At 41.1% G+C, this 27,191-nt stretch overlaps 1 protein-coding gene across 1 annotated transcript in view; it reads left to right on the forward strand.

Annotated features, from left to right (window-relative positions):
• Nucleotides 1-4,586: 4,586 nt before the first annotated feature.
• The window catches only part of SMAD1 (SMAD family member 1), an 81,085-nt gene continuing 58,480 nt past the window's right edge, over nucleotides 4,587-27,191 (forward strand). The window contains exon 1 of the mRNA XM_053582201.1: nucleotides 4,587-5,014. The gene's annotated coding sequence lies outside the window, so the exon portion shown is untranslated. The remainder of the gene's footprint in view (nucleotides 5,015-27,191) is intronic.

Consider the following 27,191-nt stretch of genomic DNA (forward strand, 5'->3'; position numbering starts at 1 on the left):
TTGTATTAGAGATTTATTCCTCCAGTGAATATTTGAGGATCTGTCACAATAGGTCTGTGCAAACTTTGGGCATATGATGGGAAACAAACTAGATATTGTTCCCACCAGCATATTGTTTAAAAAGCTGGTGAGATCTGCCCACTAGATACTTGTATTTAACAACATGCCTAAGTACATTTATGTATAGCTATAAATTATTTGGAGGAAAGGGTGTGATGAGAAAATGAAGGATTTCATAATTCTTCAGCAACAAAAATCATTATTTCCCCCTTTCTGCTCTATAGAATTCCTTTTTAATATGAAGAATATCCCGCCATTGATCCTTCGTGGCTCATTCCAGAAAAATGGATTCACTTAAATTCACGGAAGGAGCTGATAAATAATTACATTTATTTTTCTATTGAGTAGAACCATCTGTTAACATAGGTTTTTGCAATTTTTTACATATATAAAATTTGTGGCCAATTTTAAGAGCTCACCTAATGGTTAGCTGATTTTTAGAAATAAATTCATTAAATAGCATAATTAATTTGCTTTCAGTTCCTTGAAGCCTCTTTGTTTCTGAGGATCTTGTAGTCCTCTCCACTTCAGCCGTCCACTTTCTCTGCTTACACCCCTAGACCTTGGTATAACTCAAAACTATCCCAGCATCATGATTTCAATTTCCAGCATCTCCTCCTCAGACTGCTCCCCAGCTTTTGGGAGTGGCTCCCAACTCCAGTAATTCATGGACCTCCCTGGGACCTTCAATCTGTGGATCCTATCATCTTCCAACATCTCACACTCCTTTATGTCCTCACCTCCCTTTTATCACAGTTCCCCAGGGTCACTTCCTTGCCTACACCTTCTGCTCTCTGACCCTCTTACCCTCTCACACCCACCTGCAAAACCGCAGCCCTAGTTAAAGCCAGCTCTGCCCCCTAATGCTGACTGAGGCTGGGGAAAAATCCACAGACATGCTGACTGGTCTTGCTCTAAATTCATGTCCACGAACCTCAACTTGGTACTTAACAGTGCTGCCTGGCAATCACACCACATTTCCAAAATCCATTCACTCTCAAACTCTCCCAGATAACCCTTTCATATTGTTCCTCTTTCTTCCAAACTCCAACATCTCTTCCGCCCAACCATTCTCAGGAAGGAGGTTCCTTGGCAATTTCACGGAGATGAGAGAGCAGTGAGGAAAGACCAGCCCTGTATTCCCTCTTCTGGGGCCACCAGCCCATACGCATCTGGGCCCACTTATCCTGCCTGCCTTCCAGGCTCTTGGCTCCACGCAATGGACCTCATGGCTTTTCTGTGAACAAGTAAAGTAGACTCAGCTCCTGGGGCCTTGCACTTGCTCTTCCTGCTGGTTGGGAGGCTGGAAATCCATCCCTCGATCGCGTGTGGTGTTCCCTGATTTCCCTTCAGGACTTCTTATCAGTGAGGTTTCCCCTGTCCTATAGAAATAGTGACTTCCCTCATTCCCAGTCCCTCTTTCTCTGATTTTTCCATCTTTTTTATCACCACCTAGCACATTTGCACATTTGTACATTTGTTTTAGATGGTGGCCAGTGTAGGCCTCATTGATACGGGACATATGGATTAATACGTGAGGGAGGTGAGGAGTGAGCTGTGTGGATACCTGTGGGACGGCTTTCCTGGGAGTGGTATGGGTTGAATGAGTCTCCCAAAGATCATGTGTTAGTAACTTAACCTCCAATGCAACACATGGAGAGGTGGGACCTTTAAGAGATAATTAGGTTACAAGATAACCTACAAGATAATTGTGTTCAACAAAGTTTAGCTTAAAGCTGACGGCTTACTTTTGTTGTTGTTGTTGAGACAGAGTCTCACTGTCACCCTTGGTAGACTGCCGTAGCATCACAGCTCACAGCAACCTCGAACACTTAGGCTTAAGTGATTCTCTTGCCTCAACCTCCCAAGTAGCTGGGACTACAGGCATCTGCCACAAAACCTGGCTATTTTTTTTTTTTTTGTAGTTGCAGTTGTCATTGTTGTTCAGCTGGCCCAGGCTGGGTTTGAACGTGCCAGCCTCCGTGTATGTGGTTGGCACTGTAACCACTGTGCTACGGGCGCTGAGCCTGACGCTTTATAAATTTTAAGTTTAGCCTAAAGGTTTCTCCACCTACATAGTGATCTGTAACTTAACTGGATGTGCAAACAGACTGTATCCTATTCTTGCACTGATCACAGAGTTTCAGCCAATCAAGGAAGCCAACTGTTCAAATAAGGCAAATACCAAGCTGTCACCAATCCACCTGTTTCTGTACCTCACTTCTGTTTTCTACATGTATGTCACTTTCCTTTCTCTGTCCACAAATATTATCCAACTATGTGGCAGCTTGGAAGTCTCTCTGAACCTGTTCTGGATCTGGTTATTGCCCAATTTGTGAATTGTTCTTTGCTCAATCACTCTGTTAAATTTAAGTTGTACGAAGTTTTTCTTTTAACAGAGCTCTGCCCTTATATTAATGTCACTATGACAGTGGGTTTTATATCTTGCAAGTGGGTTCCTGATGGAAGGATGAGTTCAGTACCCTTCCACCTCTCCCTCTCCACACAGGTACTGAGGTGGGAGTATGCCCAAATTGTTCCTGAAGAGTGAGGAGGCCAATGTGACTTGAGGATGTCAGCAAGAGAGACAGCAGGAGACCAAGCAGGAGTCGTAAAGGATGTGGGGGAGGAAAGATTATATGGGATCTTGTATATCTTGTATACTTTGTGAAAACTTTTATCTGAGTAAAATGAGGAGCCAAGTGAAGACTTTCTAGAATTTTAACACAACCATGTTAATATGTAGTCCACATTTAAATTTTCATTATGGTCTCAGTAGTGTCCATTAAAAAAAGAATATTCAAATTTTTATTACCATTTAAAGAAATAACTTGCACAAGGGGCAATATCAAATTTTATAGCATATGTAATATTAATAATTATCATATGAGGCTATTAGACTGCACAAAGAAAGGCCATCTGTAGGCTTTTCAAAAATTAACAGTTTTATAATATAATTTTATAGCTTCCCCTCTTACCCACACTCACGATCCATCAAGGATCATACACTACATGTAGTTATCATGTTTTTTTTTTAATAACAGCTTTACTGAGATAAAATTCACATAGCATACAAGTCATCCATTTACAGCATAAAATTCAATGGCTTTTAGTGTATCTGCTATTGTGCAACCATCACCAGAAACTATTTTCTGAACTATTTCATCACTCCAGAATCTTCAACTATCACCCTCTAGGTTTCTCATTCCCCCAAACTTAGGCAACCACCAATCTACATTCTGTACATTTGCCTACTCTGGACATTTCACGTAAATGGAAGAATACAATATGTGGTCTTTTGTGTCTACCTCCTTTCATTCAGCACAATGTTTTGAAAGTTCATCCTTATAAAACATACCATATTTCATTCCTTTTCATGGTTGAATAGTGTTCCCTTGTGTGGATAATAATACATTTCATGCTACTTATCAAGTGAGGGTTTGCAAAGGGAGTGGCTCCATCTGAGTGGCATTTAATAAGACCCATTTCATCTGTTGTTCCAAGGAACAGAGAATGATCAATTGTGCCAAATGCTGCTTCTAGGGAAAATTAGATGAAGTCCAAGAATTGACCAGTAAGTGCTCAAATAGTTTAAGGAAGAGAGGAATTTAATTAGCAGAAATACTCTTGATACATAATTTATAAATGGTATTTTATGAGTTTTATGGGATTTGTTGCCTTTCCTTTGAATAATTAAACATGGAATGCAGATATAATAATAAATAAGAATTTAACATGGAATGCCAGGCATACGAAGGTACACCAACAATTATTATAGGCGTCATTAATTTACCTCAATCTTTCGTATCTATTGCTGCTAATGGTTTTTTTTGGGAGGTTCATGTGAAATATATTCCTTAGAATAATTATTTTTCTGTAAACATAATTCAACATTATGGTAATTATCCAAGAATTTATGCCAGCTTCCGGTAAGTTGGCCAAGAGAAAAGCTGACACGTCTAGAAGATATTTTCAATATCTATTCAGATCAGGCAGATAAGAGTAAAATTTGTTTGTTTTGAGGGAGTTGGTGTCATCTAAAAGATTATAGAAATTGAACCAAAAATTTAAAGTTCTAAAGAGACATCTCCTTGTGGTACCCTATTATTAGGAGCAAAGAGGTTACCTCATCGAATTATTGGATCCCCAGTTGGGGATCTAAAAATGCATCTTTTGACTCAGGGGTGGTATAAGCACAAGCAATAGTCACTAGACTAGTCCAATTCTAGTCACGAGCAACTTCTGGGCTCTGCAAATCATTGGGGAGTGAGTGAGGGGCAAAGCAAACTGCCAAAAATGCACTCGTATATTTATAGGACGATTCGGTGGGCGCGGTGGAATAAACATTTAATAAACATTTCACAAGATAAACACACGGAACAATGAACTTTTAGTTGCAGAAAATGCACCAAGTCTGCTCCACCAGTCCTAAAGTAGGCAGGGTTAGGAAAACCATAACGCCGCCGCGCTGTGCCTTCTCCTAGGGATAAATGGGGCGTGGGGCTGCGTAACTCCGGCCGCTCCCCAGCGCGGGCCCGGGGCCCCGGGTACGCTGCTCTCGCGCAGGCCGGGCCGGGAATTTGGAGAGGATCCCTGGTCGCACGGCAGCGGCGGCGGCGGCGGCGGCGGCGCGCGGGTGCGCGTGTGAGCGAGCGAGAGAGCGAGCGAGCGAGCGAGCGAGCGGGCGGGCTAGGGCGCCGGGTATTGGCAGCCGAGGAGTGGAGGCTGGGCGGCTCCGACTCCCTGACGCCAGTGCGACCAGATCAATCCAGGCTCCGGGAGCGAGCGGGCGGGCGGAGAATCGAGAGACCGAGCGGCTCGAGCCCGGGCGAGGCGCGGGGAGGGACCCTGGGAGCAGAGCGCGGCGAAGCGCCCGGCCGGCCGGACAGGGGCCACGAGACCCCGCTCGCCGGGCCACTCGTGCGCCCGCGCGGATGGGCGCGCCGCCAACCCGGTAAAGCGAAACAGACCCGAACCCAACTTTACCCTTTGGCCGCCTCCCGCCCTCCCCTCGGTTCCCTGGGCTTTCCAGCGCCATCGCCGCCTCCACAGAGGCAGGCGCGGGGCCGCCGGCAAAGCGGGCTGCGGCCGGGAGGGGGCTCTTCCCCGCGTGGGGCGGACCGCGACCCCCCCCCCATGATGGCGCCTCCTGGCCGCTCTCTGGAGCGAACCTGCCACGGAGTCCTCTCGCACCCAGCCAGCCGGCCAGAGCTCGGCCGAGCTCCCCTCGCGTCTTTGTTGGGTCTGCTTTGGGTGAAGCCACGTTCCTCGGTCCCCTAACCTCGCCCCCGGGCCTGCCCGGGGCGAGAGCTCACTGGTCACCCTCCCCCGCTACCAGCTCCGGGTTTTTCTGCAGCCGAGCCGAGGCGCTTCCGCGGGGCCCACCAGCCCATTGTGTCCCCCGGGCCGTCCGGGGAGACCCTTGCGGGAGCTTGAAGACCGCCGCCGGGGGTGCCCTGTGGGCGCCTGGCGGAGCGGGGCTGCAGGCGGGGGACATCCAGCGCTCTGCTACCCTCCGCATCCCACACGGGTTCTCTTTTCTGCCCCAGCCAGGCTCTGTGGAGTCGAGGTCTAGGGAAGTTCGTACCGAAATTCCCTCTAATTTATTCAAAGGTTTGGCGGCGGCGCGTAATTTTTTTTTTCCTCTTTCTCTTCCGCCTACACCCCCTGCGTCTCCGAGTGTCGTCTCATTCCTTTCCCTTTACCGGATTCGATTGCCTCACTGCGTGTGTATTTGTTTCGCTGTTGAACAACTGTTCCTTTACTCTGCTCCCGGTCTTTGTTAGTGTTTCTCGGGGTTCTTTCTGTAGGAAGGTGGGGGCGGTGGGTGTGAGAGAGAGAGACGTGGGCTTGTTTTTCTAGTTACTGAACGTACACGAAGATTTAAAGGGAGAGCGTTTCCTTGATGCGCTTCAGGGAGGGAGGAGGAACAAACGCCTGCCAGATCTCACAACCACAGTAGCTGCGGCTTTTGTTTATTTTGAGGCGCATGCGATTTTTAAATATACTGTGCAAGATAACCAGCAAGGAGCTTTCCTTCGGAAAACTGAGGCTCGTCTCAGAACCATCTCCTGAGCGTCGTTTTTCGTGAGTGCTGTCATAACCGGCCTTTTTCTTTGCCCTCCCATTCTCTTCTTCCATTGTACTGTATCTGAAGTTTCCAAGTATGTAGAATGATACAGAAGTTGCATGATTTCTGTTATGTTTTCTCGTTGTTGAAACTCTGAGTGGCCAAAATCCCAGAATTCCTTTATTTTAGAACATCTCTTACTCTAATGTCTGTCATGGATAACATGCCCACACTTCAGTAACACAATGGGAAAACTGTCCCCTGCCCGTGTCGATTTCTTTTCTCTTGTTTATAATTGCCATTTTAAATTGTACTGAAGGTAGGCGACCTGTATTGAAACCCCTGAAAAGAATCGAGGCAGAACCATGGGTCACCGCCCTGGCATTTTCAGTTGGTATACATAATTTTGCAGCAGTGTTATTCTGATATAGGTGACAGACCTAAATAGTGATGTACTGATTAAAGTCTTTATCTTCCCCTCTCCCCCTCTTTTTCCCATTCGCAGTTATTTGATTTTTCTGTGCAGGTGGTGTATAGTTTGTATAATACTGCAGTTCTTAGGAAACTGTAACTTAGGGTCCTGAGACGTGATTTTCTGGAGGTGGGTGACGCCAGAGCCTTTGGCAGATCCAGGCAGGATCAGATTTCTTCTAAGGGCAGGGATTTATCCTTATTTAGTTTTGACCCCTACAACCATAGGTATGTAACCAAATACCTTTTTCTTTTTGTCAGTATCCTTTGGTTTTATACCCTTAAAGAGCTGATGATCTTTGTGTTTTAGAGAAGAAATAACAGTTTCTAGGCAATTAAAAACGTTGCCTTCTTACATCTCTTGGAATTTAAGTAATTTTATTTCTACTAAGTTTGTAAAGCATTAAGAGCAAGTGAGTCTCATTTTCCCATCTACATTTACTGTATTACACCTCTAGTTAAAAATTAAGTTTTAATTTTGATTTCTAGCAATTTGGGTTAAAGATTAAAATCTAATAACTAGATAGATTGGAAAAAGAAGTAACTTGAGTGTAATTAGACGAGCATGTTTAAGCTGCAGTAGCCTACATAATCAAGGCCAAGTTGTGTGTGTATAAAAGATCTCATTTGTGTAGTCTTACAGGGCTAATGGAGGCATCATTGAGGCTTTATAAATAATGTAAGTTGTGTATAATGTAGAGTCTCCAGAGACGGCAGAGAAAGCATCATTACCAGCCTTTTCAACCTGCTTGAGATCTTAAATTGATTTATAGCACTGAACTGGTGCAAAATGATACATCAGGATGACATGGGGTCAGCCTGTAAAAGTCTATGATGTCAGCCTGTTAGTTCAGTCATCATAATTAAACCATATTACAGGGGCAGCTAAGCAGGAGTCTGGCGTTATACTTCAGTTGTGGGTGGCACATGGATTTATTTCATTTATAGTGGAAAGGCTGATATGGCCAGGAAAACTAATGTTTCTGAAAGCAGTAAGAAAGGCTTGCAGAATTATGAATTTCTGGAAAAAAATTGCATATAAATGCAAAAATATGTACTCTATGTTGTATAATTAACGTGTCATTTGGTCGTAGAGAAACAGATGCTTTTGGGGGTGCTGATAAGGACCTTTGCAGTTCTGATCTGCACTGAAACATGCTTTTCGTGAGCTTGAATTTAACTTGGCCTTAGGGACCTCCTAAAATAACAGAGGACCACATCTTTTCCCCAATCCCTTTATTAGCACTGAGTTTGCACTGTATGGCTACATCAGCTGACAGGTTATTTCTTTAACCAGTCATAGTTACCAGAGTTCCACTGAGAACAAAGATATTTGAATTGAACATTTTTAGAAAGGGACATCTTTAGTTTTGGATTTCTGAACAATCCTTACTCAGTTTATGGATCTTTTAGGGTTGGTGCTGTCCAATAAGGTAGTTATAGTCACATGTAGGTATTTAAGTTTAAATTAAAATTAAATAAAAACGTGTTTCCTTAGCACTGGCCACAGTTGAGTTGCTCCGTAGCTGCACATGGCCAGTGGTTACCATAATGGAATGCGTATACAGAGAATGGTGCCATCATCACGGAGGCTCTGGTAGACAGTGCTGCCCCAGAGCCACTTACTACCTCTCCTAATGTGGGGTCAAAGAGAGAAAGACCTGTATCAATTAATTTTTGACTAAGTAGGTGTTCTTGTTAAATAGTTGGGGAGTGATAGTTGAAACCACACGATAAAAGGGGGTTGACTTTTCTGTAGACTTTATCATTCTTTGTGTCATGGATCCTAATTTACTTTAGAGTATTAGGTAGGAGATATTTTTAGTTAACTTTTTTTCTGAGTTTTTACTGGATGTATATATGCCAACCATCGTTTATAATATTTATATCTCATTTAAGTCTCAAAACTTTCCTAAATGCTGCTGCTAATCACATCTGACAGGTAAAGAGTGATTCAGTGTTTCACCTTAGGCTGCATAACTTGTGAGTGATTATGATTTATAATCTGAGCTGGGATATGAACAAGGAGATCTGACTCCAGAGCCTCATTCTTAACTCTACTTTTCGGTCTTCCGTGCAGCATACCTGAATATTCGTTCTTCTGCTGTGCTTTACTATTCCAGTATAGACATACTTTGCTTTTATTTTTTAGGCCTTTAGACAACTTTCCTTCTGTTGTGTTTTTCTGGGTTGTTTTCTTCTTTTGTAAGTGTCTAAGAAAGGAAAAATTATGTTAATATTTACCTAAGCAGCGTGTAATTTGAAGTGTAAATCTGACATAAAAGTCATGCATTTCAAAGCCAAATAGTTTTATCTCTACTTTTCTAAATAATTTCTGCCACTTGCCTCTTACATTTTCTTGTACAATGGCGAGTTAACATTACTTATGAGGAAAGTCATAGTAGTTTATCTTTCTTACCAAAATTAGTCTGTCTTCCCTGAGCTGTTAAACACTACACCTGAGGGCGGCACCTGTGGCTCAAAGTTGCAGGGCGCTGGCCCCATATGCCGGAGGTGGCAGGTTCAAACCCAGCCCCGGCCAAAAACTGCAAAAAAAAAAAAAAAAAAAAAAAAAACCACTACACCTGAAATAAGCATAGTTAATTGCAGATTCCTTGGGGATTTTTTTAAAAAAACATTGTATGTCTACTTTTGTATAACATCTTTTACAATCCAATTGTTCTTAGCTTTTTGGGGATCAGGGCTATTTAAGAATCTGCTGAACTATGGATCCTGTAGCCTTTCCTTATTCCCATCCTCCTAGCGAAAAGTACTCATATACCCTGGTGAATTTATGTGTACACTTAAGTGCCCTCATCGTGTGGTCTTTCAGGTGAAGTGCATCCGTGGGACTGCCTTGCTGAGTGCTTTCGTAAACATTGATTTGTAATTTCCTTTACAGAGAATAGAGATATTTAGTATTAAAGGTTGCCTTAAAGATTTTCTAATCTAGTTGGTTCATATCAAGACGAGCAGTCTGAGACCCAGAGAAGATAACCAGCTTGTCTAAAGTCCTTCATCTAGTGATTGGAAGATGGAAAGCCAGGACCTGGATCCTGCCTGGTGTTAGGTGCCTATTGTTTGTTTTTTTCCTATCGTGCTTACTATGTTCATGAGGCGTGATTTGAACATATCCCCTCTAATACAGACAGGAAAGGAAAGAAGAATTTTTTGGCATGATAATGACTTTTCATACCTGACATTGTTTGAACGAAATAAGAATCAAGTCTGACAACCGTAGAAAATGTGTGTTTCTTTTCTACAGATTAAAATTGATCTTTTTTTTATTCTGGAGATGGAAAAGAAAAGCCCTATGTCTAATTTAATCAATAGGCCCTTATCAGAAAATGGGAGATCCAAGATTGTACAATGTTCAAATTAAATCAGGCAATTCTGACATACAACAAATACATGAATCTCCTGTTTTGATTCTCCAGTCACATTCCTAACCAGAAGCTAAAGTTTGGAGTATATAGGGAAGGCGCTAGTGGGTATTAGGAAGTGAGCTGGACAGATCTGAGGAGAAAAGGGATATATATAAAAATGTGGAGAAAATAAGTATTAAGTCATAACATGACTTTGAAGTTGATGAAATATTCTGGTACATCTATATGTGGTTCTACTTTTTGGTACCAAAATTTCAAGGCATGCTTTGATAACAAACAGGGGCATCTTCTCTTTGCCCCAAGCTGAAATCTCTTGACTCAGTATATTCCTTTTCTGCCATTTTCTGGTAGTATACTTACTCAGTCTAATCTAGTGATCTGTCATCTGATTTGCAGCAAAAATACCTGAAGTATTTTTAACATTGCTGTAGCTTCCTTTAAAAAGAAGAGGGAAAAAAAGGCAAAGATAAGTAGGGTGAATGTAGTTACTTAAAATCTAAATGAAAGCATTCATTTTGGTATGTATTATCAAGATGGTGTCAGTTTTTGATGAGAGACACAACTAGTCCCATATGGAAAATAGTAACATTTACAGCTGTTATTAGCTGACTTCCAGAAAGAAGCAGGCTGTTTATAATATCCATTCACATAAGGGAAGCTATCTTTCAGAAAGGAAAAGCTAAAACTTTCATAAATAGTTACACTTCAGTGATGATAGCAGAGTTTTAGGAAGGTACTGGGAACTGCGGTGTTTGAGCAGATCAGCATCTTTGTAATTTCTGTTAGCTAAAATCAAGGCTTTTGAGAAGACTCTTTCTTGAAAATAAAGCCTCAATTCCTCTGAGGTTGAGGAAGTTCTTACCTGGTGATTCTCCCAAATCACTTCTCTGTTCCTAGTGTTTGAAAAAGGAGACTTATTGTCTTATAAGAACCCAGGTCTGTGGTATGATAGATTTGTTTCCTAACTAGTTTTTTGAAACAAGTTCTAAATTTAAAGAAAGAATTCATGTATACTCAATTGTTAATTATGCATTTATTTGCTTTTGAGCTCAGGATGTTAATGAATATTCACTATGTCCTATTTGCGAAGAGGGGAGCATACTCATTCAAAATATGTTTTGTACATGATTAATACGCCTTATTTGTAGTGTCCTCTTAATTTTAGGGTTGCTGTACTATGGCTGTTCTCCCCTGCAATCTGACAGTGTTAGGTTAGAGTTACTCAAACTATTCACATTTATTTTCTTCTCCTTGTCTATTTCTTGTGGGGTTTTTTTGTGGTGTGCTTATGCAAACTAGAAGTATTTTGGATCTTTATAGCTTTTTTTCCTTTCCATTTCTAACATTACAAGAAAAAAGGGGGAAACTAATTACCTTTCAACTATTATAATTAGGCATTAAATTAAGTCATTATTCAGTTAGTTAAAAGCAAGATCTTTTGTTTGTTTAGATTGAAAGGAACCGTATCTCATTAATGGAGAAGGAAGATATTCCCTTGTTTGATAATTTTGGTACAGTATTATAGTAAGTATATGCTTCATTTATTTCATGAATATTTATTAGTTCTAAGAGGCTCCATAATTAGCACATAAAATATACAAGGTAATGTAAAAGTGAGTTGTACAGATAGCTCACAGGATGGCCACGGTACTACCGTAGGACATGTGAGTTTGCATGAGAAGAAGGGAGAGAGACATTCTAGGCAGATTAGTGGCCTGGAAGACTTGGGAGATAAGCTTGTGTGTTGAGTATCTCTAGAGCAGCGCTGTCCAATAGAATTTCTGCAGTGTTGGCAATGGTCTATATCTGCACTGTCTAATAACAACAGCCTTAGCCCCAAGTGACTGGGGAGCACTTAAAAATGGCTAGTGCAACTAAGGAACTGCATTTTTGGTTTTAATTATTTTGTGTTTCAGTAGCCACACATGACTATCATGTTAAGCAGCACAGGGATTGCAGAGGCTATTGAGCTGCTCTGCCTGTCCTTGGTGGGTATTCCTGATGGAGCCCAGTATGGTGGGGCGGAGGACATGCTCAGAAAGCTTAGTTTGGAGTAGGAATTTGAGGACGTTAGAGTGCTAGAATAAGGAAGCATTGGGAAGTTGCTGTAAGTGTTTGAACATGCAGTTCAGAAAGAAGGGGAAGAGCCCAGTGCGAAGAGGTTAATAAGAAAGCTATTGATTTATCTGTGTGATAATAAATCTCCCGTAAAGGTCTGTATGGAAGGGGAAAGGTTTTTGTGGCAAAAAACAATGAAGGCTGATGAGTATATGGCTATAGAGTATGAGCAAGAGAGATGTCAGAGGTTGTTCTTAAGTGTCCAAGTTCTTAAGTGTCCAAGTTTTATAATGCAGTTACTTAAGAGTAAGGAAGAACTGGTTGTAGAAGGAGTAAAGATTGTGTGAATAATAAATTAGAATTGACATGTTGAGTTTAAGGTGGGATATCTAAGTAGAAGTATCCTACAGGCAAGTTGGAGATAACGTATAACTAAAGTTTAGGGAGGAGATGTGAGTCGTAACAACTAGACTCTGGGCAGTCTGGGAGAATCCTGGGTATGCTGAGAAAACCAGGAAGACAGAAGTGGCTGGTAGTTTGATTCTTTCATTGGATCCCACAATTAGGAATTTGTAGGAGGAGGATGCTAGTTTGAAGTAGACTGTTTTGAGAAGCTGTTGGGGGAGACAAAAGAAGGAATTGGAAGAAACATTTGGGGTCAGAAGAACGGTGAAACCAGGTCACAGGAAGAGATTCCAGAGGTAGATTTGGAGGGGGAAGTGTTGTGGTCCCGGATGAAGGAGAAAGTGGGATAATTAAGTGAATTACAATTTTGCAGAAGAAACTGAATGTGGTAAGAAATGAGAAATAATTTTATACTCCCACAAATGACTTGTTCTTGAAAATAGATGAGACCTCTTCAATTTGGAAGGCTAAAGGAAAGAAATCAATGAGAGAGTGGTTTGGGAAGAAAAGATGTAGGTTAGGCATCCTCAAACTTTTTAAACAGGGGGCCAGTTCACTGTCCCTCAGACCATCGGAGGGCCGGACTATAGTTTAAAAAAAACAAACTATGAACAAATTCCTATGCACGCTGCACATATCTTATTTTGAAGTAAAAGAACAAAACAGGAACAAATACAATTAACACCACCTCATGTGGCCTGCGGGCCGTAGTTTGAGGACCCCTAGTGTAGGTAGTCGGTCACCTGACTGAATCTATGGAGAAGTCAAGTTCTAAACAGTTGGTGGGAAGCTGAGGGTGAAATCTGATGAGGCTGTGGAGTGCACTAGGTAATTGTTAGTTTCTTGTATCACTTTGTGGCCTGGTAGGTATAGGCATTGCAAATGGGTTCAGAGGTAGACTCCAGAGTCAGACTGGGTTTAAGTCCAAGCCTAACACATATATTTGCTTTATAACACCGGAAAAGCCACCATTGCCTTCTGTACCTTACTCATCTGAGAAGCACAGATAATAGTATCAGCCTCAGGATTGCTATGAAAGTGAAATGAGTTATACTTCCATATTTCATCCAATCTCAGATTCTGCTGACTGTAAGACATATTTCCTATACTACTGAGGGAAAAATCCTGTCTGTTAAACACAACATGCCATTAGTTCTAAGACTTCTGGTTTCAGAGGTGTTAAAATAGACGGAAAAGGTGTATCCTAGTGAAGTATAGAATACATGAAAAATTTAGCATAGGACTTGGCATATAACGAATATTCAGAATTGAAGCTATTTATAAAAATCCATTTTTTTTTTTTTTTAGTCTAGATTGTTAATGAGGACAACGTCTAGTCCAGTCTATATAAGGGAGTCACAGGTCGTAAAGAACCTAATGCTCTAAATGAATTGAAAACAGGTAAGCAGTGGGAATTCTGGCAATGAAATAGTGAAATATCAAGTTTAGGACTTTGTAGATAGAGCATCTCCCTAACAAATTCCAGGTAAAGTTTTCTAAGAAAAGTATAGTAACAGAACTTAGAGAAGACTCTGTTTGATTATTTAAAAAGTTATGTAAATTGCCCAGGAGTTTAAAAAACAAGTACTGTATTCTGAATTTATCTTTTCTGACAGCATTTATTGCTATTAAAACAATTTCTTTTTCATTAAAGTAAACATGCTGAGTGCAAAAAGATTCTGGAATGAATTCTTATAGTGGTAGAAGGAGAGGGAGATTGATTTATGCCATTTCAGGGGAGGGGAGGTTGTTATTAATAGCCAGCTATAGAGCACTTCTAAATGTGGCTCCAAAGGCAGAAACAATAAAGGAAAATCTTTATAGATTTGACAGCATTTATGTAGCCAAACATACTCAGAAACACCACCTGAAAGACAGGATAACAGACTTGCAACAGGTTACTGTTCTTTGTAAGAAACTATCAGTAGGAAACACCAACCAGATAGAAAAATTGGTAATGGATGTGAATAAGCAATTCACAAACAAAAACAAACCACTAATGAAGTGTTCTGCTGTGGTCCTGGATCTGACTTTTGACTGGAATAGACATGATTCCTTTTACTTTATTTTGTTACTGTTTGTGGATCGGGAAGTATCAGATTGGGAAAAGTGACCCCCACCCCCAGCCAGGGTTAATGTGAGGGCACATCGGATTAGGTTACATTGTTTGTATTTGTAAGGTAAAGTCCAAGTTGTGGTTGGGTCCTTCACCCAGGAGATCTGCCTTATACCCCCACATTGTATCTATTAGCTGGGAACTTACTGAACCTCCCTCTTTCCCCCTCACCTTTCTGGCCAGGCATGGTGGCACATCCCAGCACTGTGGGAGGCTGAGGTGGGTGGTTTGCCTGAGCTCACAGGTTCAAGACCCGTCTAAGCCAGAGCGAGAACTCGTCTCTAAAAATAGCCCGGCGTTGTGGTGGGCACCTGTAGTCTCAGCTGCTTGGAAGGCTGAGGCAAGAGAATCATTTGAGCCCAGGAGTTGGAGGATGCAGTGAGCTATGACACCATGGCACTCTACCAAAGGTGACACAATGAGACTGTCTCTACAAATAAATAAATAAATGAATAAATAAGTACTAATTGTGTTTTTCTCCTGTGTGGGTCTTTAGTTGTTCATCTACTGGTTTTAACTTTGTGTAGAGCGGTGGTTCTTAACCTTCCTAATGCCATGGTCTTTTAACACAGTTCCTGTGGGTCATGACCCACAGGTTGAGAAACACTGGTATAGAGTATATGGGATTGCTTGGTTTTCCATTCTTGAAATACTTTACTAAGGAGAATGGTCTCCAAATCCATCCAGGTAAATACAAAAGATGGGAAATCTCCACCTTTTTAAAGACCGAATAGTATTCTATGGTATGCATATAACACAGTTTATTGAAGTAAAGGAAGCCAACATTTTCCATCCACATTTGAAACTCTGGATATCCTCCCCATTCCCGGGATGTGATTTTGGACTAGGAGTTTCCTTATTAGAATGTGAAGTGTTCTAGATCCCTTAGGAGCTATCAGTTGTACCCAGTATCTCAGTCATGTGACATCAGTGATAAACCGTGAAGACACCAGTACTCCCTAGAGCATGTTGGAATAGGCCTCTTTCTCTCCTACTTGAGTTGCAGTGTTAGATTTTATAGTGGCATTTGTTCATGGAAATGGGACACAGTAATGGTCCTGTAATATGATTTTGATTACTGAGATGGATGAGTTTATGAGGTATTAAAGTGAGAAAAGTTCCCTTATGCAGTAGTAAAACTCCTTATCGTAAAAAAGTTTTTAAAAGCATTTAATTTTCTGCATTTTTCTTTTAAGGATAGTAGTTGTTGGTCATGGATTTTCCATCAGTAGAAAAACTCACAACAGTTTTTCTTCTGCTCTCACACCACAGAAATCAAAACAGAATTTAAGGCAGTTTTTGCCCACGCAGACACCACCTCGGTGTCCTTCAATTCAATTCAGTACTGACACTGTCTCTGGAGCTGGCCTGAGGTCCCACAAGGTGAGGGCTCAGTCCCTCATTCTGCCCCCCACATTAGTCACAAGCCAGGGCCTCTAGAACTTGTGACCCACCAGCTTCAAGTTGTGGTTCCCACAGCCGTCTCTTTGGGCTCTATTAATTTGTTGGAATAGCTCACAGAACTCAGGGAAACTTATGTTTACTGGCTTACTCTTAAGGGTATTGCAAAGGACATAGATGAAGAGATTCGTAGGGCAAAGTGTGGGGGAGAAGCAGAGCCCTCCCTAGGCACACCACCCTCCAGGAGTGCCCATGTGTTCAGCTGTCCGGAACCTCTCCGAACCTTGTCCTCTTGAGTTTTTTATGGAGCCTTTATTACATAGCATGATTGACGAAACCTCCAGCAATTGGCATGATCAACTGATCAGCATCACCTTCAGCCCTCTCCCCTTCCAGGAAGACTTTCAAGTCCACCCTCTAATTTTTCCTTGATCTTTCTGGTGATCAGCCCCCAGTCTGAAGCTACCTAGGGGCTGCCAGCCCTCAGTCAATGATTGGGATACAGAAAGACATGGAATCTCCAAGCATTTGAGGAGTTGTATGCCAGGAAATGGGGTCAAAGACCAAATATATATTTTACAGTATAGGTTTGAAAGAGTTTTCATGCGCTGCCCGTAAGGGAACACGTCTGCTGGTTATTGGTGGGACCCTGACCTAACTGAGTAACATTCAGTCTTATCCTCAGCAGTGCGTGGATTCTGACCTGCCACCAGGAGAATTAGAATTTGTCTGCATCACCATCTCCTTTCTGTTAGATGCTCTGCAAATATTTCAGAGTTGGAAAAAGTCTTCTGAATCTCAGCTACAGGCTCACGACTTGGTCTGCTGGCATCTCTGAGTGATGCCCAGAAGTGGTCCGCATGGGTCACACCTGTCACTCAAACACTTTAAGCTGAATTGGACAGGGAGGATGAGTGGCTATACAATGAGTCTTAATTTTATCAAAGACAATTTTTCATGAAAAAGAGAATAATGACGCAGCGAACGTTGCTGTGGAAATTACACAGCTGATTGTGTATAGCTTGCCATCTCATCTGTTACAGCTTCCTGTTTCACTTTTTGCTGGCTTTGCAGTCTGGCATAATTAATAACAGCCTCTTTATTTTCCATGTGTTTCTGTTTGTGTACTCAGGACTTCTAGTTTATTGGAGCTTGAGGGAATATTTGATTAGTTTTAAATGTTTTTCTGTTAACTATGCACAAAATTAATTCAATTATTTAAATGTTGGCACAAAAACTCTATAGCATTTATTGCATTTAAACACTGAAGCATTTTGTCACATCGTGTGGCCTGAGATGTTCAAGGGTGCATCCTCACTGAGGGCTTCTGCCTTTTTGTTAGGCTGTTGTTAACAATTCAGCAAGCATTTCATGCATTCTGCCGTGCGTCTAGCACTGGGCTATGTTTTGGGAGGAGTAGAGAAATGTGTACGTTATTTTCTGCCTTGAAGAAGCCTCTGATTGGTAAGGGGAGATTATAAATTGGGAGGTGTTTCACTTGCAGTGGGATGGTCTTTCAAAATGAAGGTTTTTTTTCTGATGCAGTTGGTAGAGCTTTTGCTTCTGACCCAGATCATTCCTTCAGCATGTTTTCAGTTCATGTTTATATTTATTTATATTTATATGATTTATATTTGTACGTACAATCATAGAGTATCTCTTATACAGCTGGATAAAGTTGGGATAAGGGATCATAAATGTAGGACTTGCACTGAGGATCTTGTAACTTTAAGGAACAGTGCAAACCTGCTTGTCTAGTCTAGCCTCTGTCGTAATACCTTTTATTACAGTTACCTTCTTAACCCTTCAGACTGAGTTCCCTGAGGGAATGGACAATGTCTTTATGTTCTTTGTGTTAGCACGGTGCCTAGCACCAAGGTTCTCATTCTGTCTGCTCATCAGAATCACAGGAACAATCACCACCAAATTGCCTGGGCCCATCCTTTCAAACCCTGTGGTAGGGAGCTTTTTGAAAAAGTACCACAGAGAGTATTCGTATCCTTAACCTTCAACAGCATTAAGAACTGTTGGACTGACACACAGCAGGTACTTGAGTGAATTTTTCATTTCGGTGTTTTTAAAATGTGCTAAGAAATGCAACACAGTATGTTGTTAAGTTCCTTGTGATGATGAATCGTGTCTTTTGTACACCATAGCACTTGGCACAGTGTAGTGCCTGTCATAGGTGCCTGGAGACCACACCAGTTAAGTTCTGGGGACTTTGCTCCCCCTCCCTTTTTTTCCTTTCAGGAGAAAAGAGATAGGAAGAAAGGGTGGTGTGTATGTTTGACAGCTTTCCCTTTTCCCTTTGTGAAGGAGTCAGCAATTCCTTAAGTCTTAGAGTCTGGAAGTGGAGTTACACAAAACCGTTGAGGCCTGAGATGACAACCAGAAAGGGAGAGGACCAGTGTGGTAGAGTAAAGCCTTGGTTCATCGACAGTGGCTGGGAAAGTGTTGGTTGTCACACTAGGTGGTGCGTTGCAGCTGGCATCTAGGGGGTAGAGGCTGGGGATGCTGCTGAACAACCTAACGCTATCGTGAACACCCCGGAGTAGAGGATGGAAAGTGGGTAGGAGGTTCAGGAGACAGGTTAACTCAAGTGCTGGTGTCCTGACTACTGCCACCCCAGCCACAGTTTGCTTTATCTTCCTCTCTATTCCTCACCCTCTCCACCCAAATCCTCCAGAGTTCAGAATATTATTTTTTGCCATTATCTATAAATAGCACCATGACTTACAGCTGTCCATAAGGCAATAAAATTAATATTTTAGTGTTTTACCTGTATTAACATACAATATTTGAAAGAGTCCTTTAGTTACATTTTCTTTTCTTTTTCTTTTTAATATTTTTTAAAAGCTGAGAGCACCCGGTATTCCCAGGTGGTCTCCCATCCAAGTACTAACCAGGTCCAACCCTGTAGTTATATTTTCTTTATCTCTACATTTGCTTGAAAAGAATGGCCTCAAGAAAAATAAATGAGCCAGTAATTTTTGTTTTGTTTATGTTTTTAATAAAGGACCTTAAAAATAATGATTGGGATTGTAAAGAAAATTTCTTAAAAGGAATTTAATGTTCTTGATTGATCGTAACAAAAGGATTATTAAGATTTGAACACATACGTGGGCCATTGGTGTGAAGTCATGGTGACAGTTTCCTCAGTGTCTTGTTGAATTATAGCCTGTAACTTCTTATCCTTATTCTAAGCTCTTTAGATTAAAGTGAATCTAGTTTTATCACTGCTGCCCTGATAAAAAGTCTTGGTGTTTCCACATCTAGGAATGTGGAAAGATATCAAGAAGGAAAGCAGCAAGAAAAAAAAAGACCAAGTTGGGAAGGGAGGGGGAGGAGACGGAGGGATTAGCACAAAACCGTAAGCAAATCCTTGCTTGTCAGTCCTGCTTTGTGCATCGGACAAAAGGAGGTGGTGGAGCAGTTGCTTTGGCGAGTTTCCTAAACTTTCTTTATCTCAGTTTCGCATCTCAGAAGTAGTACTTACTTTCTACAATTCTTATAAAGAGAGAGAGAGGTATTCAGTAAGTTTAAAGTGCTCGGAACAGTACTGGTGATTCACTGCGGTAGTGATGATAACGATATATGGATATTTTTAATTCTTTCTGAATGCAGTTGACCCCTGAACAACAGGGCCCTGAACTGTACCAATCCCACTTACACTCAGATATTTTTGAATCAAAAGCAGATAGAAAAAATAATATTCAGGGGATGTGAAACGGTAGGATGTACAGGGCCTACCCATGTGTAGGTGAGAGCCTTGGGTTCATGCAGACTGTGGTATACATGCGGGCGGGCAGGAGGGGTGGTTCTAGAACTGATCCCCCGCGTCCACTGAGGCATAATGTACGTGCGTTGGAAATGGATGGAGACCCAGGATGCACTTCCACGCGGTGTTCTCCACAGAGCCACCTACTCAACATGGTCTCCCTTTGAAATTGGTGGTGATGGTGGTAAAAGTTCGTGGAGTTTTCAAACTGGGATGTTTCACGTGTTGTGTAAAAGTCTGTTTCTTGCCTGTAGTCTGGATTCCAAGAAAAAGATAGAGTGATTTATACTACGTACTATTTTAAATTGCACACGAACTTTATGGACACCCTGTATAATAAAACCATTATATTTAACTGTCACACGCTTAACGGATTTTCCAGCAATTTTTGAAACTTGAGTAGGCATTTCTTTAGAATTTACTATGTTCTCAAGGTATATAATAGCTTTATTATTGATCTAACCAGAATATAAATAATTAAAAGCTTTGTTTGTTAAATGATAATACATTCTATTACATAGAGGTAATAGTTAATTATCATTAAGACTGTGTGGCATTATCCATTCCATTGTTCATACCCATTGATGTAACTGGTTGGGAGTCAGTGGAACCATTTGGATTTCCATTGCTAGCTCAGGATGCATGGGAGATTTACTTGTAGCAAAGAAAATAGCACAGATGGTTGTGTTCCTCCTTGAAGAACCTGAACACATCCTGTGACTCTTATCACAGTGTCCCACATAATACAGTTCTCCATCCTTCCCATGCACATGTTGTAACTGTAAACTTCATGGTGGTGGGACCTGAATCATACTCACTTTCTTTCTGCAACACCTTCATGTTGGTGGCGAGGGCTTAAAGAATTTGTACCATTAATTGATGGATTAATTGAGACTAAGCTATCTTGGTAGTTGAGCATGTAGAGGAGGAGAACTGAATTCTGAAACCTTCCAAGAGGACTGTATTGGGTTTTTTTATTCTGATTGGTAAATGAGTTGCTGTAGGGAAGTTAGCGGATTGAACAAGTCATCTAAAGTCTAGATTTATGGTATGGGGCTCACCTAAACCTACATGCGATGCTTGCTTATACGTAACATCTAAAGCATTATTTCTCTTCAACCAGTGAAAACTTTGTACTTGCTTTTTTCAGCTCTTGGGTGGAGGGAGCGCTTATGTGCTGGAACAGGGCTGCTGCTGTTGGTGCAGTTTCTTCTCTGAGGTGGCCAAGTGAACATTTGAAAGTCCAGTCCAGGTTTTGGCAGATTGAAAACAGGCCGTCATTGATAGTCATGTGGAGGAGAGTGAAATCTGGCTGATCTCAATGTTTGTTTCAGTGGTTATATAAACTTTGATTTTAGAAGTTATTCTTCTAAGTTAATATATTTATATACTGGAAAAGGGACAGGACCAAATTGCTCTTGAAAATATTTGAGTGATGTGGACCCATTTTTTTTCGGTAAGAAATTCATGTGTTGAAAATTTTGATGGATATTTGCCTTGGTAGTGGAAAGGAAACTTATTCTTTGTTATAATATGCCATTTTGTGAAATTGGATTTTTTGATCAAGTGACTGAATTGCTTAATAAAGTACATTCCATTCCCATTTGTTTCATATTCACCCAGAATCAGGGTCATATATTCCAACCCTGTATGCAGGAATACATTTCTCTGAAAATCCCCATTCAGTGACATCCCATGCTGTGCAGATACCCTTTCAATTATTTTTTTCCTTTATAAGAAGATACATCTTGCCACTCCTCAGTCATAAAGTTGTCCTCTAGAATCATCAAGAAACACATCTCCTACCACTTACAGTTTTTATTTATTTTACTTTATTATTGAAGCTTTAAATTTGGAAACAGTAATTGGTTAAACATTCAGGTGGCCAGCTGTCCTGCATCCCCGGCTCCCAGCTCACTCCTAAAAGTAATCACTTCTTCAGTTTTGTTTATTTCCTTTCAGGCCTTTAAAAATGCACATGTGTGTACATAGTTTTTATTTGTGTTTGTGTTTTTTGGAAAGGGATCATACTATGGATATTGTCCTGCTCTCTCTTTTTTTTTGTAGAGACAGAGTCTCACTTTATCGCCCTCGGTAGAGTGCCGTGGCCTCACACAGCTCACAGCAACCTCCAACTCCTGGGCTTAAGTGATTCTCTTGCCTCAGCCTCCTGAGTAGCTGGGACTACAGGTGCCTGCCACAACGCCCAGCTATTTTTTGGTTTGCAGTTCAGCCGGGGCCAGGTTTGAACCCGCCACCCTCGGTATATGGGGCCGGCGCCTTACCGACTGAGCCACAGGCGCCGCCCTGTCCTGCTCTCTCTTTGAACAGTTATAGTATGATTTTCTCTTCATGGTAGTACTTGTTCGTCAAAATCTTACCTTTTTTTCCTTCTTCAAGAGTTATATCATAGTGGAATGTGCCATAATTTATTTAATCATTCCATTATTGTTAGATATCCGGGTGGTTTAGAACATGAATATCCTTGAACGTAGATCTTGGTGTGTGCTTATCTGAGGATGCTGTTTCCCTCGTCATTCTTTCAAACTGTGGCTATTTTCTCTCCTAGCCCTCAGATCTCTTCATTACCACCTCCAGACCATTCTGTCATCCTCTGGAAACACCTGGTTTTGACTATCACATAGGGTTATGCCACTCACTACCCTTCCTTGTTAGTTATTTTTGCCCCACTACTGTAATTCCTGCAAGATTGAACTTCCATGTTCTTACTCCCTTTAGACTATAGGTTGAATATCCCTAATCTGAAAATTCAAAATGCTCCAAAATCTGAAACTTTTTGAATAATGATGTGACACCACAAGTGGAAAATTCTATACCTGACTTCATGTGATGGTCACAGTCCAAGCACAGTCAAATCTTTGTTTCATGGCACAAAATTATTAAAAATATTGTATATCATGGTTAAAAAAATACTGTATAAATATTTTTTATACATGGTTGTCTAGCCATGATTTAAAAATATTGTATAAAATTATCTTCAGGCTATGTGGATAAGGTGCCATATGAAATAAGTGAATTTTATGTTTAAACCAGAGTCTCAGCCCCTGGATAGCTCATTATGTGTATGGAAATATTTTGGAACCCACCCACCCCCAAATCTGAAATCTAAAACATTTCTCGTTCCAGGCATTTCAGATAAAGGATACTCAACCTATACTCTTGTCGTAATTCTTAGACTACTCCAAGAGCCTTGTCCTTGATCCTTCCTCAAATACTGAATATGTCTAGAAGGAATTCTTTTTTTTGGAGGCAGAGTCTCACTCAGTGGCCCTGGAGTAGAGTGCTGTGGTATCATAGCTCGCGGCAACCTCAAACTCTTTGGGCTCAAAGTGATTCTCTTGCCTCAGTCTCCTGAGTAGCTGGGACTACAGGCACCCACCACAACATCCAACTTGTTCTTGCTCAGGTTGGTCTCTAACTCCTGAGCTCAGGCAGTCCACCCACCTCGGCCTCCCAAAGTGCTGAGATTATAGGCGGAAGCCTCTGTGCCCAGCCTAGAAGGAATTTATAACAACAAAAAACAAAACTCATTTTCATAGTCCTCAAAATATAGGAACTTCTAAAAATTAAACAGATTTCTCCAACTTTTATGGTTATTTTCCTTATTTACATAGCAGTAAAGTATTATTTGTTCATGTCTGTACCTTCAGAATAAATCCAGACTGGGACCACTTCTGCCAGCCCTTTATCCTCTCATGTGAGCACTGCCATGCCTTCCTAGCTGATCTCCCTGTTCCTACTCCCTGCTTTTATCCTTGCATGTTCCAGTTTGTTCTCAGCCCAGCAAACCATCGTAATTCTGTTGGATGGTAGGTCTGATCATAGTTCTCCTCTGCTCAAAAATCTTCCAGTTTGTCTGCCCAAATTTGTCAGCTCTCAGATCTCATCCTCCCTTTCTGTCTGTCACTCACGCCATTCCAGCCACAGCCAGGACTCCGTGCTGTTCCCTGAGCATTTCAGGCACATTCTTGCCAAATAGCCTTTTCACTTGCACTTCTCTTTGATTGTAATGTGCTTCCCCAGTCACCCCTTTTCAGGGTGCAATTCAGGTACCACATTCTCCATGAGACCTTCCTAGTCCACCAGAATGTCAACCCCATGAAGGCGTGAACTTGGAGAAACTGTTTTTGCCTGTGTGTCAGTGCCTTGTCCCCAGTGCATAGATTAGTACCTGGCACATGGTAAGCGCTTGTTGAATAAAGTGAAATGACTTCAGTGGCTATTTGGTTTTTCTTTTTGTTGTTTCTTTCTTCTTCTTCTTTTTTTTTTTTTTTTTTTGGTGGACTAGAAAGGTCTCATGGAGAATGCGATATCTGAATTGCACCCTGAAAGGGAGTAACTGGGTAAACACATTCCAAACAAAGAGATGAATACATGCAAAGGCCACTTTACAAAAGTGTGCCCGAAGTGCTGAAGGAACAGACAGAATGCTCACTAAACAGGCAAAACTGGAACATAAACTTAGTTTTATGTATATAAAATGTTAACATTAGGATTATTGGTGGAACTGCTATTAATAAAATACTTTGTTTCTCACTGTGGTCTAGTTTTCAAATCAGTCTTATTTATATTTAATCCTTGTAAAAATCTGCTGGAGTAGATGGTAATGTCAGAATTTGGTGGAAGAGCAAATTGAGACTCAGCAGTTGTTGAATGATTCCCCCCACCCTCACCCCCTGTTACTAACCTTTTCAAGTTAAGGACTCCTGTGTTATAATTTAGAAACCATCTTAAAATGACAAAAAAATTGTAGTCATTTTATTTGGAAGTCTAGAAAATGTACCCCAATTTCTCATTCTGGGTTTAGTCTGCCTTTTGTTTTCATTTTGTAAAATATGTAAATATTTGTAAAATAAATGGTTAACTTAAAAATTCCTGACAATGACAGATCAACAAGTTTTATTTCTCTCACCTGTAGAGGAAATGGCCTCCACCCAGTTTTACTGAATTAGGAGGGAAGTGATTTTTTCAAGTGATAAAAAGAAATAAAATTCCATGCTCTTCCCAGAGGAGGAGTTCAACAATTGGGAGAGTGGCGTGAGACCATATGCTGGTTTGTAAAAGGATATAACTTGTAAAGATGTTTCCTTTGATGCCTGTGATGAATATGGATGTTTCCCTTCTAGAGGGTCCTGATTAAATTATGCAGTTAAGAGCTGGGCTGAAGGATCTAAATACAGGGAAAGGGTTCGGCTGTTCTGCTTTGTCAGTTCACCTCTACAGATGTGCATGTTGTTGTCATAAACAGCACCTGTGAGATCACTGGAGAAAGAGAAGTATGTTCCAAAAATGAACTACAGTAGGATCTTTGTTTTAAAAATAAAAGAGATAATTTTTTCCTCTTGTAGTTGACTCCATTTTCATCTGTGAATTTGGTATCAGAATTACTTTTTTAAATCTGATTAATGGATCTGTTAGCATCAGTACTGGTTTAAAATGTAAATCTACCAATTACTAGAGTGTGGTCTTGAGAAAGTTTGTTAGCCCCTGAGCTTCACATTTGTTAGCCATACTGAAATAACATACGTACCTTGAAAGATTGCTGTGTGGAGTCAGTGTGACAATGTTTGTAAAAACATCCAGTATGGTGCTTGTATAAGGTACTAGCTCAATTAAACAGTTTAGTTTATTAGTTAATAAGGAATCATTCATAACTAGTTAATGGAAATTTACCACATTAAGCATTCTTTGCCATCTGGATACTTGCTATTCTAGGATAAAAGTGATTCAAAGAGGATAGTTTTTCCTTGGATAGTCAATAAAATTGTAAAATGCTTCTGACCTTCACTCTTTTCCTATATTTGAGGAATGAGCACTGCTGGACAGAGGAGCCTTTTTTGTGGATGCACTTTGTTAGCGGGAGGTAATGAGGATCTGGGCATCATGAAAGGCTACCAGCTCCTGAAGGACAGTGTTCCATTATGAGCGTGATTTTGAGAATGGAGAGTCAATGGGATTGAGGAATAGTGTCTGACTTTTAGAGGAAATGGCAAGGGGACATTAAAAAAAAAAAGCCAAGTTTGTTGAAGTTGGGGACAGTAAGAAAGCTCATGCTTTCAGTCTCCTTAACTAAGCATATAATCATCTCATGAGACAAAGCAGAACTGACACCTGTTATTATTCTATAGGGAATCTCCATGATTAAGAAAATTAACCAGGCACTCTCTAAGCAGGCTGGATTTGTCAGGATGGAACAGGACAGAAGGAATTCTGCTCTTAAGGAATTTTCCAATACAATGAAGATGTGTTGACTAGTATACTCAGCACACCTAAATGTGTAAACTACAGTTACATTCTTTTTTTTTTTTTTGTAGAGACAGAGTCTCACTTTATGGCCCTCGGTAGAGTGCCATGGCATCACACAGCTCACAGCAACCTCCAACTCCTGGGCTTAAGCGATTCTCTTGCCTCAGCCTCCCGAGTAGCTGGGACTACAGGCGCCCGCCACAACGCCCGGCTATTTTTTGGTTGCAGTTTGGCCGGGGCCGGATTTGAACCCGTCACCCTCGGTATATGGGGCCGGCGCCCTGCTCACTGAGCCACAGGTGCCGCCCTACAGTTACATTCTTAAGGACTCAAGTAATTGTGACATCCATAAACTCCTTGCTTCCTTTTTTTCAGAGGGATGCTACTTTTGAAATCATTTTGGTTGAAATACGGCAGCTTGCAGTGAGCTTGCGAGTGCTAAGTGGTAAATTAGAATTCATTCTGTGCTTTATTCCTGTTCTTTTTGATTCCTAAGACCTCTGCTCACTTAACAACACTGCAGCTCTTGCTGGCATGTCACTTAGGTCACACCTGAGCAACTGGAAGACTCACTGTTTAAAGTGTCTGTGTTTAAAGGCAGTAGTGCCTATGTTGTTGCGTTACTCTAGATAGGCTTTCGCGTGCTTACCTTCTCTTTCTCCTCCAACTTCCCAGTTCTCCAGGTTTGGAAAATAAGTCTCTGGAAAAAAAATTATTTAATGGAAAAAAAGGCAAACTAGTTATTCTGTACCATCAATCCTGTGTTTAAAAGATTTGGAAGTGTTTGAAAGTAGCCACAGCAAGGCTGAAGAGTAAGAGGCTCAGTGGGGTGGAATTGGATTCCTGGGTGTTTGTGATTGTAGGACCCTCCTGCTGCTGTGGGCTGACAGGCAGATTTCCAGGATCCCTGCGGGCCTCCATGTAGCTTTTTTGTATAGGAATTTTGTTAAATATGTTTTTCCCCCCGAGGACTCAAGCAGCATTCATTTTAGCCTTTCCAGCAGTGAAGTTCTGTCGTTTTAAAAATGCATTCAGAGTCTGTAAAAGAAATGGAGAGAGGTGTCATCCGTTTTCATTTTTCTTCTTCTTCTAGAATTTTATTTTGGTTAGTGGTGAGCTTTATTTAGCCATCTTTGACTCATTTGAGATGGAGAAATGTTGAAAGTTGATGGCTAACTG

The sequence above is a fragment of the Nycticebus coucang genome, chromosome 1 (assembly GCF_027406575.1).
Source record: "Nycticebus coucang isolate mNycCou1 chromosome 1, mNycCou1.pri, whole genome shotgun sequence".
Taxonomy (NCBI): Eukaryota; Metazoa; Chordata; class Mammalia; order Primates; family Lorisidae; genus Nycticebus; species Nycticebus coucang.